The following is a 19,015-nucleotide window of genomic DNA, read 5'->3' on the forward strand; positions in this document are numbered from 1 at the left end:
CTTGCGGATATTCGGCACCTGACATTTTAACGCTCCTGAAGTAGCGGAGAAGCTCCGCTTTATATTAATCGGCAATTCGGGGGAGCAGATTGTCCTTAGATTAGAATAGAATTAGAGAAGAAAAAGATTATCCTCGTTATCTTGCGTTCCAAAGCATGTCCTACAGACGCAGGTGTCTATTTTCATATTGTCTGTACGGGTATGAGACAGTTGGAATAACGAATAGAACTCTACCCGAGAACCGTCATCATGACGTTGGTAGACGGACAGAAACCGAAACAAATCGAAAATGGAGCCCTGAGTTCTACGAATGGGCACTTGTTCGCTGCCTCCTATACTGAAAGAAAAGTAGGACCGAAGGTCGCGTCCCTTTCAAGGACCATCATAATCCCTCAAGACCGTGGCTCTCGGGCGCGACCTTGTTCGTCTAGCTTCGAGCGTAGTTGAACTCTACCAGATTGGTGGCGCTGTCGAACACTATGACGACATTTGTTTACAAACAGGGAGAGGTCTATTGTTGACAAATAGAAAGGCGAGGACGCGGCAAGCCAGTGGTGACGGATGTCCATACTTAAAACGCTGAGATACCAGGAACGCAGAAGACAAGAGAGATTCGTGTTGTGCATGTTGTCCCCTGTGTACCGTCAGTCTGAGAATTTTGAGTATGAATTAATCGTTACATACTTCGCAATATATATTTTGTACGATCTTATACCTGGTGTCTCAGTTAAATCCCCGGGCCAAATAATTCGCGAACCGATGCACCAATCGAAGAGCTTTCTTTTTTACAAGTATCTGTCTGATACCGCCTACAACCTGCGCACCGTGTGAATGAGTTGGAGCCGCTCATTATTTAAATAAAAATTCGAATGAGTTTCGTGAAAAAACATAACTTCTAAAGCAGGGCGCCGTCGGCATTAAAATGAGTACTACCTCTTTTGGGACCTTCAGCGGGCACCTTTTAGAGAAAAATCTGCCACCGAAGCGGGTCATTTGTTGCAGTAATTAATTGGTTTCCGTTTACATATATTTGCCCCTGTTCGTAGCGGCGACGTGCAAAAGGACGTAATTCATTGGTGTAAGGACGTAATTCATTTGGTGAACATGAGAGTGGAAGAGCGTCCTTTTGCGCTTCACCGTGACCAGCCGCGACAAAAAGTCTTCCGATGTGGCGGCTTGTTGCTCGGTGGGATCACGCGTCCTTGGCCGACTTCTCGAGAAATTGTATCGGCATTTACACTTAGGGCGCAGGACACAGATGGGAAAACCCGGGAAAACACACAGACAGCAGATACTGTGCCTGAATTGGAACCCGGGTCATCTCCCACTCACAGAACGGCCACGGGAGCTGGTTGAATACGAGTGTCCAGTCCCTCCAGAACGAAAACGCGCACCTGTGCAGGAACAACCATACGTTAAGCGCGACAGCTTCCGCCTCGTTCCACGTGCCCAGTCAATCTTTGCAACCAAGTTTAGAATGACTTCTGGCTCGCAGAAGCGAAAGCCACCGTTGCTAGATCCTTGAAGCACGACCATGACAACTAGGGACGTGGACATATGAAAGCACTGATGTTCTGAGGCTGGAACAAGGCTGTTCATCAGTTGCCGCCTGCGTCGCTCCCGTCGTATGAATGTGTGTGTGAGTGAGCAAAAATGTAAGAGTGAAAGGAGGTGAGTGAGAGAGAGTGACTGCTTGTCCCTTCAGATGACGCACCCTGGAAGTCGCTGAGAAGGCGTGTTAGCTTAGCTCAATTGGTAGAGCCCTGGACCGGCAATCCAGAAGATGTGGGTTCGAGTCCTACAACTAGCTTACCTTTTCAGTGACTTTCATCTTACATGGACATATACCGTGATCGTTTACGGGAGAGTCGGGTTAATGGGTTGTTACGATAACTACCGCTTGAAGCGCTACGTCGCACCATATTTTTTTTTGGGGGGGGGGGGCGGGATGATGTGTACATTATCGTCATCACGGCTTCCGTTGTTCGTCTGTTACACGATCTTGTCCTTGCTACGCACTGTAACTGTCCTCTTTGTCATAAACATTGCCACGGTTTCGGCAAGTCACGTAACAAGGATTAGTGTGCACTAGCGCCAAAACATCCCTGCGAAGTGGTGACCTCCTGAACTAGTACACCTGTGTGAGGTCGCAGGGTTATGTGGCTACTTTTTGCCAAAATGGATGCTTCTTTGAGGCTTTGAGATATTTTTACAGGAGCAAGTTCGGCAAAAGAAATTTCGTCAGGAAATCGAGTTATTGACCATCAAACGTAGGCGTTTCAGAAAGAACCGACGAATCGAGGTGGGGAGGGTGTTCTCCGCCTTAGCTGCCACAACGTCGAACTTGAGAAACAGAATTAAAATTGATCCTGTGCGCTCAATTTTGCGAGTCGAGTTCGATCCTCGGCCATTAGCCGTTACACCTTCATCATTCCATTGCACCGGGTACGCCCTTAATATCAAAAGTCGAGAATGTTAGCTCCTCGACGATAAGGGATTCAGAAACAGTCCTTGAGGTCTACAACAAATGATTGGAAGTGAATGTTATTGCTTGGTCCGTGGCAAGAAAATGTTGTAACATTATGTAGTCAGTGAGAAAGAATCCTTTGCAATACGGTGCGCGCATTTTTCTGTAATATTTGTGTGTACATTTCTGTGGGATTCTCCTGTGTCATGACAGGTGGCATGATGGCTGCTTCGGTGTCTCCTGAAACAACAACAACAACAACTTTATTTTGAGATGATGAATGGGGAGTTTCATCTCCGGGGGCGATGCTCTACCCCATTGCTGGTGGTGATGTGGGAAACGAAATAATGAGCCCCGTCACAATAAGGATCGAACTCCTATGGTGTCCAAAAAAGGTCAAGGGAGCTTTGAGGGAAGAGCGTTCGTGGGCTGGCTCCTGAATGTAACATATGGCTACCTTTTGACTACTTTTCTGCGCTCAGTACGGCTATATTTCGTGTCAGCGAGTTGGTAATGCTGCTAGGTCGTACCCTGACGTCAACGGGAGGTGAGACAACCTGCGCTACGTCTTCCCTGGATCTTACCTCGAAGCCGGAGTCCTTGGCCTCAACGGGAGTCTCAAGACCAGGGGGCAGTTGGAGAAATTTTTTAATGTACCGAAAAGTATGCGTATGGAAGCACGTAAATTGATTGGCACCAGAACACACGATGAGCTCCAGATGAGCTCTTTGTATGGTTTGGTGGTTTCAGAGCATCGACTTGGACCATGAGGGCAACAGCTCACAGCTGGACAAAAAAAAAAATAGAGTGCTCCGACTTAGGATAACAAAATTACTAGGTTTACCCAGACGTTTCGTCCGTCATGCGACAGACATCATCAGTGCCAAACTGAATGAGCGATTCTACAACCGGTCGCTATTTAAGGAGATGGGAGTATAAATAGCGACCGGTTGTGGAATCTCTCATTCAGTTTGGCACCGATGATGTCCGTCGCATGACGGACGAAAGGTCTGAGTAAACCTTGTTATTTTGTTATGTTAAGTCGGAGTTCTCTACCTTTTTTGTCCCGTTACGTCGTGTCCCGGCTTTTGGAGTATTTTTGCAGCTCACAGCTGTGAAGAATGTGACAAATCCAGGAGACAACGAAGAAAAAAAAAAAAAACGCGAGCACCAAGCGCTCAATAAAAACTGAAGCTTTTATTTATGTGAGAAAAAAAAAACTCTTTTGAAGCCATCTATTGATTGGCACTGGACATGTATTAATTAACTGCTCCAGGTACAGTGTCCAACGTAATGACCTCAGAGCCGCCTTGGAAAGACTGGATCACCGTCCTCTAGACTTAGTGGAGCTCCTCGGAGAATGACCGAGGGATCTTAGACAGCGTGCGGCAGTTGCCTTAATGACATTCTTTGTGGACATTGCAGTGCCTCTAAGTTTTTAGACTTGCTGATGTATTTCGATTATGTGTTTTGGAATTGCCGGCTCCTGTGTTTTTGCAGGAGCCAGCATCTTCATGTTTTTGTTTCCTTACTCCAACTCCAACTCCAATTTATTGGCAGCGTAGACCGTATAATTATGGAACTACATTACTTTCCACTGTTCCCTTTCCACTGTTTTTCCCTTGTTCCTTTACAGTAAACATATTTCCCCTACATTACCACCTTCTTTTACTTTCAGGTGACCTGGTGTGCTCCTCGCTGCAGTGAAAACACAACACAGGATATGAAACCCCAGTAAGTAAAAGCGGCATCGTATATCTGCATCGTATATCTGCATCGAAACACCTTGGAAATATCAGTTCTATGCTTTCGTGTGCCTCTATTCATATTTAAGTTTCGGAACACGGAACTGGCAGCTCTTAAGGAGGTATTACTGGTTGAATCCCTCTCGAGGGCTTGTCGAAGAAATATTGAGCATTTCAATTCGAGCGAACACAGGGAAAGTAGGATCTTAGAAGCATGAAATCTCGTTGCTTGTGGGTCTTGTTCGGTTAAGAAGAGAAATCGCAAGCGTTTCGTCGCTACATATGGGAAAACAGTCTGCGTTGAGGCGTCCTTTTACTACATGAAGGGAGCGCTCTCCCACTCTAGCCATAGAATTTTCTATGGATAGAACGATCTGCTGCAAATAGTTTTCAGACGACACTGTTGAAATGCGAATCTGAGACGTGTAATCTTCTATGGTGCGCATCTGTCTGTCCGCGCATCTACGATGGAGGCCTGCAGTCAGAGCAAAAGAAGAGGAAAACGCCCCTTTTAATTTTCCGCACCCGGTCTCCGTGCAGAGGAGAGGGTAATGTTCGGTGACACCACGTGATGGAGCACCTGTCCAATCACGAGGCAGGAGTAAGAGCGTATTCGTAGCCCGGTCTGCAGAAGAAACCACGGGCGGGCCTCACCTTTGAAATTTCGACTCCTTATTTGGAAGTGGGACCGATGAGGTCCCTTCACGGGCGATAGGAGAAAGAGGGAAACTGTGGCGCTGCGCAGAGAGCTGACCTATTTGCATAGCGTCTGATGGCAGCTTTGTCGAGAGATTTTCGCTATCCTGTTGATTGCTTTGTTCCTGGTCTTAAGTAAGACTGGCCTTGTACGAATGGAAGGCGCCACAAGTTGGGCTCGGCGGCAGCCGGATTCAGCTTGCCTCATGCTCGAAAAAGGAACTCCGAGACTGATTCCGCAGATCATCGGCCATCTCACTCTCTTTGTGGCATCAACCTTTCTGGTCTACGGACTCCGAAACGTGGTTCGTTGTGGAAGATGTTTTTCGCTCGTCGCATGACATGCCGCATATCCACCTGCTAAAATGATAGTCGATGTGCGCAACATTGTACCAAACCCTACTTTATTCCTGCCGTTCGAAAACGTCGAAGATCTGTTCATAAGCAGACGACGTTCTGGGAGCAGCGCCGCCCATACCAGCGTCTAAATCCGCAGGACCTGCGCAACCCATCAAAGTACGTATGTGACAGCGGCAAGGTGGGCTACATCTGGCTATACAGCAAGGCCGACATACTAGAATGGCGCAAGCTAAACAGCTCGCCACTCATGCAAGCGAAGCGTTCCTGGACGAAATAGATCGGCGACGATGTTCTCGAACTTTCAGACCATTGTGGGATTGCCAGCATCTTATCTCTGACGGTAACATGGATCCCGGTCATTTACTGCTGCCGCATAAGCAACGGTCTTACGACCCTATGGAGTCCCCAACTGTACATCGGCAGCCGTCTGCAATCCAGCCCTTCCTGACAGCGTTCTTGGAGTTCCACCCTTCTTGGTCAGCCCTTATCTGGACCTGATCCATCTCCCGACAAATGTTAGCGTTGCAGCCGACAAGACCCATATTTGTCATTTAGAAAAGATATGTGGGATCCTGTAGAAAGTAATTTTGATAAAACTGTACATAGTGGAAAGAATACGAAAAAGCGCGAAAAAAAAAATCAAGAACGCATGGCCTACGACGACTTGGACAGCGGATCCATGTGCTGCCAATCACAAGTTATCCGGCAGAGTTGCAAGGTCACAGTTTTCGGAGCCAGAGAACTTCCACTCTGAAAGCGTTTTGATGAAAGCGTCTGGTTTTGGACAAACAGTTGGGGCTGCCTATTGTTGTGCGTTAAGGGTTTAACTTTTGCTACTACTTCATTCCAGCAACGGTTGCAGGCAATTGAACTTGCAGAGAGTACGCTCCTTTCAAGCGATTAGCGACTCGCCGTATAGTGTTGAACAAACACGCAAGATGGCGTGAGAAAATGTCATCATCAACATCATCTTCGTCGAATCGCATGTGAGCCAGAACTGAAAACACAGTTGACAGTTTGCAGTGACGTATTCAAGAACAGATTCTCGTGAAATGTCTTGGCAGAATCGCTAGTGGAGCTTCCATGATGCTGGCGTCGCCTTCGTAACCCGCGCCGGCTAGGGCTGCGGAATTAACGTCTCCGAAGTGACGCCACGACAGCCAGCCACCGCGATTGGACTTTGGAGGAGTACGAAGTTGCCAAGTGAAGGACAGGTTGTGTTTGAAGGCTGCGAGAAGAATCGCTCGTGTGACGATCCGTCCCGCAACTCTTGCAATCATTGCGCAACCCGTTCAACGACGCGCAACTAAAGTTGCATCGTGCGAATACACCCTAAGTCGCAATGCTGGGCAATTTTCGGATCGCTTATTTGTTTTGCCGTGTAAGGGCGAAACAGAACGCCTATGTACTCTTTTTAATAGAGTCAACGTGGCGTGATTCAGCCCGCCTTGCGATAGATCAGGATGTTGCAGCACTGTAGGGTTGTTGGTAACGTGACAGCGTAGACATGGCGCGGCAAATAAGATTAGGTACAAACACACTCGTCGTGTTCGGCTCCCTCTGTGTTTATCCCTATAGTCTTACTTGCATGTCTACGCAGTCACGATGTTGCAGCTTTGCGATTCTGCTTTTTCGAACTGCCATACGAAGTCCAATCCGCGCATTTAGACCTTTCTTCGGAACCCTCAAGATGGTTTGATATTTGAAAGAAACTTGGTGCAATGCATTGCATCAAAGGAAAAGAGACAGGTACACAGTTGAAGCCAACTTTAAGTTGGTGGCTTCTTTTCTTTCTTTTCTTTTTACAAGGAATAGCAAGTCGGCTTCTGCCTGGCTGACCTTTCCTTTCTACCTGCCTCTTTTTTTTCGCAATAAACATATCCCCCCCCTCCCCAACTTTAAGGCGAGGTGTCCGTCAATCCTGGAAAGCTTAGAAGGAGTTCCCGAAGAAGGCATTCATCAACAGTTTTCGCCTCTTCACCAAACGTTTGTTGCCTTCTCGAGAGCTCGTCCCGTCCGGGTTTACGGTCGCTTAAGTCTTCGGTCGACAGCTGCTGTTGGCGGCAGCGTTCCGTGGCCGCGGTCCCGTCGATGAGCTGTATTTTGAGTTTGTCGTACGGATTTTCTGGCAAGGCTTTTGGAAGGTGGCTCTGCCGTACCTCTACGAAGATATTGGGTGGGAGAGTATAAAAGAAAAGGGGAAAACTGACTTCATATATACCTGTTTACGTGTTGTGGCGTCCCTCCTCTGTGACTTTTCGTCACATAAAACAAACACACACACACAAGAAATGACCCAAGAACGTGGAAGTTTGAAATACGGCAATCCGTACAGAAAGCCCTGCTGAACTTTCTGAAGGCAGTGGACCCTCACGGTGGGCTGTAGTGCAGGAAACTGTAGAACCGGACGTGTGAGCCTTCCCCTTCCCGCTTCCCCTTCCCCCTTCCCCACCCCTTTCATCCCTTCCCCGAGCAACGCGCCGCCAACCTAGGAAGGCAGACCGCTCGGACCTCCACGTCACCCCCCCCCCCTTCATTGCCCGTTCACTGAACGAGGCAAGTGCATTTTGAGAGGTAAGCCGTGCCAGTGTACCGTTAGTGGTTAGCGTACTTGACCGGCAATCAAGAGGTCTGTGGTTCGATTTCCGCCGCTGTGTGGCCTGTTCGACGACTGCCGTATTTCAATCTTATACTACTCCGCCTTATAGTTTTTTTCCGGATAGTTATGACCTCATTTTCGCTACTCAGAAATTTACGCCGGTGTGGAGCGTACTCGGGGGGGGAGGGGGGAGGGGGGTGTATTTATTAGATCAAAGAAAAAAATAAAGGAAGGAAAGGTCAGCCAAACGGGTCGACGGCTCGCTATTCCGCAAAACAAATAAATAAATAAATGAAAGAAGAATAAACTAAATAAAAACAAAAAGAAAATAATTACACTCTTAAAAATGACCTTCACCGCATAGCATGCCAACTGTCATCTCGAATGCTATCGCTATCAACCCTGTTCAGATCTGTTTGTTGAAACCTATACTGTTGAGATCTATCAGATTTGTTGAAAACGGGAGGCGTACGCCTTTTTTTTGTGACACTTATGCACTTCATAATTGCCACAAAAAAGGTGTACGCCTCCCGTTTTCAACAAGTCAGGGCGGATAACGCCATCATTCGAGATTATGGTTGGCTAGGAGCGTGCTCTGCGGTGAAGTTCATTTCTAAGAGTGTAGGAAATAAAGGATAAACTAACAAACAGTGAAAGAAGGATGAGATAGATTAAAGACAAAAAAAACTCTTAAAAAAAAAGATGACTAAGGGTTTACTCAGGTTGAATAAGAAATTGCGCCCGCTTGCGACCACATACGGAGATCGACAACAGGGGCTTGATTTTCGTTCACGCTGGGCTTCTGGAAGTAAAGCCTCAGCGTGCCTTCGCGAATAGATGCTCTTACAGCACTCTTCCTCGTTTTGCTTCACGATGCTTACGGGGCACCATTAAGTAACGTATGGAGACCGTACGTGCCCCCGAGGAAATGCTAGCATTCTGTGCCACTTTGCGTCATCGTATTATACTTGCAGCACCGCGGGGTTCCCAAAGTTGGCCGCTGACACCGCAAGATGTAGCCAGGGGCCCCCCAACTCGTATGATAACAAGATAAACGGTGCTTGGTAGGAATGCGTTCGAGAATGGGAGTCAGCGGCGCTGCGTTTGTCGTGAGATGGAGGTACTACTTAACCGCGGGATGTTAATGGAGGAGCAGATTATCTGATTACTTTTCCTTTACACTGTACAAACAGAACTTCACTGTATAGCACGCTCCGTGCACACCATTGCCACGAATGATAGGGTTATCGTTTCTGATTCGAAGAGAGAGAGAGAGAGATCGAAGGGGGAGGGGTGTACGCCTTTTTGCGTCAGTTTGGGTATTTGCGGCGAGACCCTCACTAGGGGCGCCACTGTGACGCCTCTTGGTGGGGATCCTCGTTTTGGTTTCGTTTCTGTTTTTTACAGTAAGAAACTGTCATATTGGAATGAAAATTCGACTTACTTGGAACGTATATGTCGTTTTCGTCCGACATTATCAGGAAAGATCAGTGCTGGACAGCCTCTTACACGTGCAATGCCTTGATACTCCCCGGAATATCCCCACGATACGGTTCGTGCAGTGAACACCAGGGTGCGACTCCCAAACTTCTCGGCACAAATATGATTACGATAATTCGCATAAAAAGGCGTACGCCCCCTTCGAATCCGAAGCGATAACCCAGTCACGAGTGGCAATGGTTAGCGCAAAGCGTGCTATGGGGTGAAGTTCTGTTTTTAGAGTGTAGGAATAGAAGGAAATAGTAATGAGTTTTAGAGCATCGTACGCAATCGCGTCTACGTGCGTCAGGGATAGCGATGATGGTTCTGCGCACGCGCAAAACATAGTGGGCTTCGCGCAGTGCGCACCACGCTATCCCCTACGTATACGCAAATGCGATAGCGTACGACGCACTAAAATTCACTAGTGCGTGTCGCTCAATTTGTTTGCCTCTGTTTCTTATCGTCTTTCGTGACGTTAAACAGAACTCCACCGCGTAGCACGCTCCTATAGCAAACCATCGTCTAAAATGACATAGTTTGCTGCCCTGATTTTTGTAAACACGGGAGGCGTACGCCTTTTTGTGGCACTTATGCAGTTATGCTAATTGTCACAAAAAGGCGTACGCCTCACGCCTCTTTAGCTCCGCGAAGGAACTGTGGCTATGAGCGGCGTACAGACGTGGACAGACGGAGAGAGGACAGCAGAAAGGAGTGTGGGGGGGGGGACAGGTGGGTTAGTGTGCGTCATGGGCCGACTTCAGGGGGAACTGTGCCGACATTCGTCTGGAAAGTACACTCTTAAAAATGAACTTCACCACATAGCACGATCTTAGCCAACCGTCATTGTGAGTGACATCGTTCCTTCCCCTGATTTGCTGAAAACGGGGGCGTACGCCATTTTTGTGGCATTATGCAGTTCATAATTGTCAAGAAAAGTAATAACGAAAGAGTGAAGCACGTAGTCAGAGTAACTATTTGATACGTAAGCTTTCGAGCAGGCTTCAGGCAACGTTTCTACAAACTGTACTCTATGTTATTTTACCCTCTTGACTCCATAATTGCCACAAAAATGGCGTACGCCCCCCGTTTTCATCGAACCAAGGGAGGGGACGTTGTCATTCGGGATGACGGTTGGCTAGAAGCGTGTTATACCCATCTCCCTCGCTTTAGCTCGGGCACGCTAGCGGACATCCTCTACCCCGGACCCCTGGTGATTCTTCTGCGAACGTTCCGCTAAAACAAGAAGCCTTATTCTGTTTCTGCAGAAGGCAGATCTTTCTCAACGACCCATCTCACACGTTGCTCTCCCCGACGAACTCATGCACCCTCTACGCATCTCCACCCTTCATCCCCTATCCTCCATCCCTCTTCCTTTCTTTTTTCTTTTGTTCGTGACGACGCCCACTTCTGCGTGGCCAACAAACGGCGAGCCGATCCTGCCTTTACCCCCCCCCCCCCCACGTCCATTTTTAAGAGTGTATGCCACAAAACCCAGGGCAACCTCGGACAGCACCTCCTAGTCTTCAGCACGACCTTGGCTAGCACCAGTCTGCTTCGAGAGTGTATTTTCCAGCGCGATCAAAATGCCCTGTAGTTTGTTTCGAAGCATCTTTCTAGCGCAATCTTTTCCCCCCTTTCCTTTCCCGCCCGTGCCTTTCGCAAGTCTGGCGAATGATGAGTGCTGTCTCGTTTCCTCTCTCTTTGAGGAATCAGTTAAAATCGTGGTTTCAGGCTCTCGCCACAGACGCGTACCGCGCAGTGACGCAGTGACTGACGATTTCACACCCGCAAGAATGAAAAAAACAACAACAACAACAAAAAACAAAACGGGCTAATCTAATTTATCCCCAGGCGCTTACACGAGAATGCACACGCCTTTCAGGAAACAACTTTTTAGTCCGTCTGCTTCCACAGGGGACTGAGGGAATGCTCTCGGCTCACGCTAGCTGCTCATTGCATGCAAACTAAGAACGCGCGGCAACTCCTGAATATTTATAGTGGCGGTCGTTATAGCGTAACGAGCTTCATCCACCGCCGTATACGCGCATGTATAGCGCTGCACAAAATTTTAATATTGCCGTTAACTACCGCGTCCGCGAAAATGTACCGCGCGAGCGCTTTGCAACAGTGCTTGGTTTTCTGAATGGCAGTAGTGTTACGCCTTGCTAATAGGTAATGCAAAGAGGGAGAGAGAGAAAGTGGGGGGGGGGGGAAGTGGGGTCATGTGTAAACTTCGTGCAACGGAGGTCGACGAACTATATAGCGTTGTAGACGTACATAATTGACCTATCGCATCTAACCCGCTTTAGACCTTTGTCCACAATGTTCCCCAGTGTGCTCGGAATTGATTATTCGTAGACTTTCTTTTCGGTACCCACATGTTTCAACGAGTATAGATATACACTCTTAGAAATGAACTGAAAACGGGAGGAGGAGCCTATTTTGTGCCGTGCATAATGCCACAAAATAGGCTCCTCCTCTCGTTTTCAACAAATCAGGGGCGAGAACGTTGTCATTCGGGATGATGGTTGGCTAGGAGCGTGCTATGTGGTGAAGTTCATTTCTAAGAGTGTACGCAATACGCGGGCAGCTTCTGGAGTAGCTGCACTCTTAGAAATGAACTTCACCGCATAACATGCTCCTAGCCAACCATAATCTCGAATGATATCGTTATCTGCCCCGATTTGTTGAAAACGGGAGGCGTACGCCTTTTTTGTGACACTTACGTTGTTCGTAATTGTCACAAAAACTAATACGCCTCCCGTTTTCAACGAATGAGGGCAGATACCGATATCATTCGAGATGACGGTTGGCAAGGAGCGTGCTATGCGGCGAACTTCATTTTTAAGAATTTGGTCTCTCGCTGAGCGCATCGTCATCATCGTCATCCTCATGAAGGCTTTCGCATTAGCAAAGTGCCGCTCTGGACCAAAAGTTGTGGCAAAAAGTCGTATCACAAATCAACTTCTCTCGAACAGTCGGTAAACAAAATATAAATCTTCATAATCGTCAGAAAAGCTTTCGCATTAGCGAAGCTTTAGCGCTGTTAATCGGACTAAAAAAAATGTTATTTAATTATTTGGGATTAAAAATCAACTTCGCTCGAAGGCTGCATGGGCACGCAAAATACGTGTAAGTTCCGTCAACCAACATTACCCGCCTCCACGGATTTTCGAAAGGAAGACGCGAAGCTTCATGTTTTACATCCTAAAAACAGAACTTCACCGCATAGCACGTTCTGCGCCAACCATTGCTACCATTGATAGGGTTATCGCTTCTGATTCGTGGAGAGAAGGAGGCGTACGCCATTTTGTACTACTTATCATACATCCAAATTGGCACAAAAAGGCGTACGCGATACGGTACGCACGCGTACGATAACCCACATCATTCGTGGAAATGGTTGCCGCACAGCATGCTATGCGGTGAAGTTCTGTTTTTATAGTGTCGGATCCTACAAGATCAGGTATGACGTCAGCATGAGCTCCGGAGGGTCTGCCTCCTATAGCAACAGCGCGCTCACCTTGTCCCGCTCTCCGCACCACGCTGGAAGGATGCCAGCTGCTGTGCAGTCTAAGAGAAAAAGGTAAGGCAGTTACACCTTTTAGGAAGTAATACTTGTCACATATGTTGCACTTAGAAGGTTGCAGAGTTCTACCTACGAATGGTAAGGTTACAGCTTCTGATTCGATGAGCGAGGGGGGCGTACGCCCTTTTTATAGAAATTTGGCTCAATGATAATTGCTTTTGCCACCCTTTGCCACTCTTTATCAGACGTTATGTTGACCTAGGCAACTATAAAAGTTACCACCTATAGGTCAACATAGCGTCTGATAAAGGGCAAGGGGTGGCAAAAGCCATTATCGCATATCCAAATTACTACAAAAAGGCGTACCCCCCCTCCGTCGCTCACCGAATCAGAAGTGGTAACCCTATCATTCGTAGGTAGCAGGTAGAAATTTGCAACCTTTTAGGAACAACGTATATGACAACTATTACCTCCTAAAAGGTGTAACGGCTCCACCCTTGTTTCCTAAGAGTGTAAGGCACTTTCCGTCTCGTGGACGACATGATTGTAGTAGAAAATCATTGGGAGACAGGTCCATTGCACTGCCATAAACTAGGTGAGACCCTGAAGACAACGGGGTACAGTCCGCAGGGGCACGCTAAGGCCCTCTTCTCTCGAGTGGACGATTAAAGGGGTTGAGACAGGTCATCTAACGTTATCTTAGATAAACGTAAAACGCGGTTGTTTGTACCAATGTGGACCTGCAATGAAAGTTTCACAACGAAAAGAGTGATAGAAGCGGAGAAAACGGGCACCGCGAATACCGAAACTCACGCGGCTCTGACGTCACAGCGCATACCGCTGCCAGTGAGGCAGCGCGCGAGAAGTCACGTGCTCACGACAGTCAATAGGAATGGACGCAACTCTGAGCTCTGTGACGTCGGCGCTTTGCTCTGGAGTGTGTTCGAGGGCTTGTATCTCGCTGAGTAAGACACGTGGAAGAATAATTCTTTTTTATTCTATTCTATTCTATTATTCTATTCTATTCTATATTATTCTATTCTATTCTGGCGTGCAGTACAACGCGTCCATGATGTAATGAACCGCATCTGTGAAGGTGTCCCAACCACTTTAAACGCTTCGGATCAAAAAGCGTCTCGGGACGTTGTCCCGCCCATAGCGACAGGTTCCTGCGTGGCAGCGTACATGCTCCAACATTGGACCGAATGACCCCGTTGTTATCAATCCTGCTTTGTGGGAAGAGCGAGGCATACGCCTTTTTATGAGATAACCGCATACATGTCACAAAGAGGCGTCCGCTCCCGTTTTTCACAAATCAGTGCAGAGAACGAAGTCAGTCGGGATGATGATGGTTTGGCTAGGAGCCTGCTACGCGGTTAAGTGCTCTTCTAAGAGCGTTCCTTTTCTTTCTCCCTTTTCCCCTTTCTCATTATTTCCGTCCATCTACCGAAGCATTACACTGATGGCGTGCTTCTACTCGTCGTCGTGCTAGGGAAGCTGCCACGACTTCTTTTCCCTTTTATCACTCCCCTGATCTCCACTTACGACCAGGTATCTCCCTTCTGTGCAAAAGCAAAACGAATGACCCGAATATCGCGAGCCGTTTATATCCCAATATGCAGTGCACGCGTGTCCATATAAATGTAAGTACGGTGCTCGAGAAAAAGCACTTAGCGTTCGAGGATCGCGGTACGACGCACGAGTATAGTTGCCTCAGGTAAACGCGAGGCTCCCGCGAGTTATGAATGGACGGGCGTGCTGGCCGCGATAGTTACACTGTGGGAAGCAACGCAGACATGCACCTATCCCTCCTTTAAGCGATATTGGATTCGAGGGAACGAAGGAAGGAAACATGTAGAGATGGAGGTTTCGCCAAAGCGGGGACCTGTTTTTTTTTTGTGTGTGTGTGTTGAGGGGGGGGGATAGCAAGCCGGCTTGTAGCCTGGCTAACCTTTCCCTGTTTTGTTTCTTTCTGCCAATAAATGCCCCCCCCCCCCCCGAAAGGCGCGCAGAAACGCTGACCACAGGTGATCGCTTGGCATTGGGGTGGTTAGTGCACACCGGAGGAAGAATATTCAAAGGCTACAGTCTAGTCCAGAATAATAAGCGCTAATAATACATTCTGATAACTGAACTTCACCGCATAGCACCACATAGAGTCGGTGTAAAAGGGTATACATCCACAGGTAGTTCACTTACTTCATCACAATATACGCACGCTGTGCGCCAACCAGTGCCACGAATGATAGGGTTATCGCTTCTGACTCGAAGAGAGAGAGCGCGTGCACTTTATTGCGTCAATTATCGTACACATTGTCACAAAAAAGGCGTATGCACCGCTTTCTTTTCGGATTAGAAGCGATAACCCTATCATTTGCGGCAATAGCTCGCGCAGAGCGTGCTACGCTGCGAAGTTCTGTTTTTAGAGTGTGCAAAAGACACTGAAGTTGCGCTTGGTGTATAACGGCGGGTATGTACAAGATTTCTTGTACACTCTTAAAAATGAACTTCACCGCATAGCACGCTCCTTGCCGACAATCATCCCGAGTGACGTACGCCATTTTTGTGACAAATTAATTTTCTCTAACTGCCGCGTCGCGCTGAAGATATTTCGGTTCTACGTGACGCGAAAGTTAGAGAAACTTAATTTGCCACAAAAAGGCGTACGCCCCCCGTTTTCATCAAATCAAGGGTGAGAACGTTTGATTTGATTTGATTTGGTTTTATTGTGCCCATTAACAGCCCATTAAAACGCCTTGTGAATGGTGCACATACATGGAAAAATGGATCAAGGAAAAGAAAAAAGAAAAGGGAGCACATACAGGGAAAAAAGCAGAACACTGTTAGGCAAAAACACTTCGAACAGTATGATAAAAATTCGTACTCATGAACATATCAATCTCATTAGATTCTAGAGTATTAAACATTAATTCACTCCTGATCACAGGTGAAGACAATAAAACACGAGCAACGTAAAACAAATTAGCATTTCTCCGTTGGCGAGAAGGTACGCAAAACGATACAGACGAGAGTAAGTCTGGACAATCAATGGAACTGTTTAAAATTTTGTGCAAAAACAACACATCATGAATATCTCTGCGAACACTTAAAGAACACAAGTCAAGTTTCTTCAGAATCCAGTAATAATCATAAAAATGTCTTCTGTCGAAAAATCTATCAAAAAACGTTCTGATAAATCGTTTCTGTACTGATTCAATCTTAGCTGATAATTTACTGTTTAGGAAATTCCACGCAGCGGACGCGAATTCTAATTTTGACCTTACTAGACTCCTGTAAAGCGCCAGTACGCTTTCCTTGTTACGAAAATCTCTAGTTATACGAAAAATTGCACCTAGCGAGCGTGTTGCCGATGTCACTATACTAGTGACGTGTTCCTCCATATTTAAAGCCGGATCCCAAATTACGCCAAGGTCACGTACAACCTTTACTCTTTTCATATCTACGCCACCGACCTTATAAACATGCAAAAGATCATCCTTTTTTCGTGTCAAAGCATTACTTTCGTTTTCTCTGTGTTCAAGCGCAAACCATTGACCCGACACCAGCATTCTATGGCATCAACATCACGCTGCAACTTTGTGGCGTCACCTGCGTCATTAACTCGTCTATACACTTTTAAATCATCAGCATATTGCAAACAATTTGAATACTTAATATTTTGAATGATATCATTCACAAATACAACAAAGAGCAGAGGTCCAAGATTTGAGCCTTGCGGCACCCCAGAAAAAGATTCATATGATTCAGATAGAGAGCCACCAACGCTCACAACATTGTCACAACACGTTGTCATTCGGGATGACGGTTGGCTAGGAGCGTGCTGTGCGGAGAAGCTCTGTTTTTAGGGTGCAGAAGTCGGCCCAGGACGCAGTCTAACACCCCTGTCCCCCACTCCTTCCTGCTGTCCTCTCTCTATATGTACGCGTCTGTACGCCCCTCATAGCCACAGTTGCTTCGCGGCGCAAACACGGAATTTAAAAAAAAAATGGGAAAAGGGGGGAATAAACGGAGAGTGAAGTAGATGATAACGAAGTGTGCGAGACCATCTACCTCTTTCACATCCGTGTCTTATCCTACCTGCTCCCCAGCGAACCACCCTCGGCATGCGCCAAAGCAGACCCACGTAGGTAGTATAAACGACCCCAACCGGTCTTGGAGTGGGGCAGATTACACTCTTAAAAATGAACTTCACCGCATAGCACGCTCCCAGCCAACCATCATCTCGAATGATATCGTTCTCGCCTCTGATTTGTTGAAAACGGGGGGCGTACGCCTTTTTTGTGAGAATTATGAATAGCATAAGTGTCACAAAAAGGCGTACGCCCCCCCCCCGTTTTCAACAAATCAGGGCAGATAACGATATCATTTGAGATGATGGCTGACTGGGAGCGCGCTATGCGGTGAAGCTCGTTTTTAAGAGTGTAGAGTCACTAAATAGGGAGCAGAGTGGCGACACTGAGCCACGCTGGCCAGCGCCATCTTTGGTCCGGCGCGGCTGTGTCCACTAGCAATGGGACACCAATCTCTCCCTCCCCACGCCGGAGAACAGCGCGCAGTCTAGCCTGCTCTCAACCGAGGAAACCAGTTTTTGGATGGAGGGGACTCAACATGGACGCGCATTATTGGAAGGAGAAACCACGTGACACGGTAGGCCCAATTGCAGACACCGAACGGCGGCCCCGGCGCAGAAAACGAATGCGATACTCTGTACCCCTATTTAGTAACTCTATTTCGAGAAAGCGCCTTTAGTTTGGGTGCGTTTTCTTATTCAACTCTGGCAACTCCGAGTTACTTTCAGCCGGGGGAAAAATAGCCAGAGTAGCGGAAATGACGTCATAACTCTGCGGCGAAAATTAGCCAGAATAGCCAGGAAGCGACAACTCTTCTCTACTCTAGCCGTAGCTATGACGTCACCCACAAGCTAGCAGACGACGCATCGTCGTCTGCTACCAACCGTCTTGTTGACAGACAATTTGGGTGGTGTTCAATTTGGAAATGTAGGTGTGGTTAAAAACTGTGGAACATTTCCAAAATCTGCTAGAGTGCACGCATCTTCGGTAAGTTGTTAAACATAGAGTACGCCACCACTTCCACATCGTCTCGCCCGTCAGCCGGTCCGCCGTTTTGAGCGCAGAGTAACTCTAGCCATTCGAAAGTTGCGGTGAAAGGTGGCTACCCTGGAGTCACGTGATGATAAAGGCACTGACGTCGTTACCAAACTCCTTGGCTACTCGGGTTGAATAAAAAAACGCGCCCTTTGAAAGGTACTTTCGCAATCATTCTTAACAAGGTGCTCCTGTAAAGCGTGCTTTGACTGCACGTGCACAATGTCATGTAGTGAAAGTTACTTTACAGATGCGTAAACACTTCGTGCAGCTCCCAAGTACACTGTATCGTACTGTACTGTACTGTCCATCTTCCCGTTATAAAAACTTCTGAAGAAGAAGAAGGCCGACGAGTTCGCGCGCTGTCCTCACTGGTCTTCACTCCTGTCGTCTTCATCCAGCGCCATATATTGAATACAGAGATACCCTTGTCCGGAGCACGAGGTCAAGGGCATGCGCATAACCAGTTGTGAAAAAGCGTCCATTAAGAGGGTACGACAGCCTTCAGCCTCTGTGGGATTTCCCCACGCATTATTTAAAGTCTTAGCATCACGAGCAGCCGTTCAATTTGCGTGAAATATGCTCCGGGTTGTAGGTTCCGGTGATTTGTAGTGCTTACACGTGCACTGGAGCGCAAACATTACTCATCGCAGGATGAAAGACGCCGTTACCTAACACACTTGACACTAACACAAAAGGAACGGGACTCCTCCGTAGCGTCGTTCGTGATTGAGCGAAAGAAACTGCAATTTTCGCTTTCCGTCTCACTCTCCTTCTCAAGAAGCGTCGCAACAATGCAGAGAGGCCTGGGGTTGGTCTCCTCAAACGATCTCCCGCGATGGTTGGACAAGTCGTCTGAAGAGACCAATTGGAGACAACTCCGCATTGTCGACCTCCTTGAGAAGGAGAGGAAGTGGAAAAGCGTGCATTCAGTTTAGTTATTTTTTTTTTCTGTCGATCGCTAATAACGAATAACACGACGGATAAATCCAGTTCCTTTTATATTGTTGT

At 47.4% G+C, this 19,015-nt stretch overlaps 1 protein-coding gene across 4 annotated transcripts in view; it reads left to right on the forward strand.

The window, feature by feature from the left end:
- Positions 1 to 19,015, forward strand: part of LOC135366718 (5-hydroxytryptamine receptor 2A-like) — a 312,589-nt gene that overhangs the window by 134,257 nt on the left and 159,317 nt on the right. For all 4 annotated transcript variants that reach the window (XM_064599554.1, XM_064599552.1, XM_064599555.1 and 1 more), the window contains exon 3: positions 4,146 to 4,201. The gene's annotated coding sequence lies outside the window, so the exon portion shown is untranslated. The remainder of the gene's footprint in view (positions 1 to 4,145; positions 4,202 to 19,015) is intronic.

The sequence above is a fragment of the Ornithodoros turicata genome, chromosome 8 (assembly GCF_037126465.1).
Source record: "Ornithodoros turicata isolate Travis chromosome 8, ASM3712646v1, whole genome shotgun sequence".
Lineage (NCBI taxonomy): Eukaryota > Metazoa > Arthropoda > Arachnida > Ixodida > Argasidae > Ornithodoros > Ornithodoros turicata.